This window comes from Geospiza fortis, unplaced genomic scaffold (assembly GCF_000277835.1).
Source record: "Geospiza fortis unplaced genomic scaffold, GeoFor_1.0 scaffold439, whole genome shotgun sequence".
Lineage (NCBI taxonomy): Eukaryota > Metazoa > Chordata > Aves > Passeriformes > Thraupidae > Geospiza > Geospiza fortis.
This window is the reverse complement of record NW_005054618.1, coordinates 73,182-73,441: the sequence shown is the minus strand read 5'-3', so window position 1 is coordinate 73,441 and position 260 is coordinate 73,182.

Here is a 260-nt window from a genome sequence, read left to right as displayed (position 1 = left end):
CCCCCAGCCAGCAGCTTCTCCAAGCCCAAGGTGCTCACGGCCGCCTCCACCCTCAAATTCATCCCGGAGGAGCTCGCCGTGTTCTGCCGGGATTTCCGCCTGCTCCGCTTCTCCTTCCCCGAGAACGGTTTGGCTCCGCAGGCGTTCCGGGTACGCCAGGGAGGGGCAGAAGCGCTGCACCCCCACTCTGGGGTACCCCGCGGTTCCGGGGAAGCCCGGGGCGCTCCCACCTCACAGCGCGCCCCTGGCTGCCCCCGCAG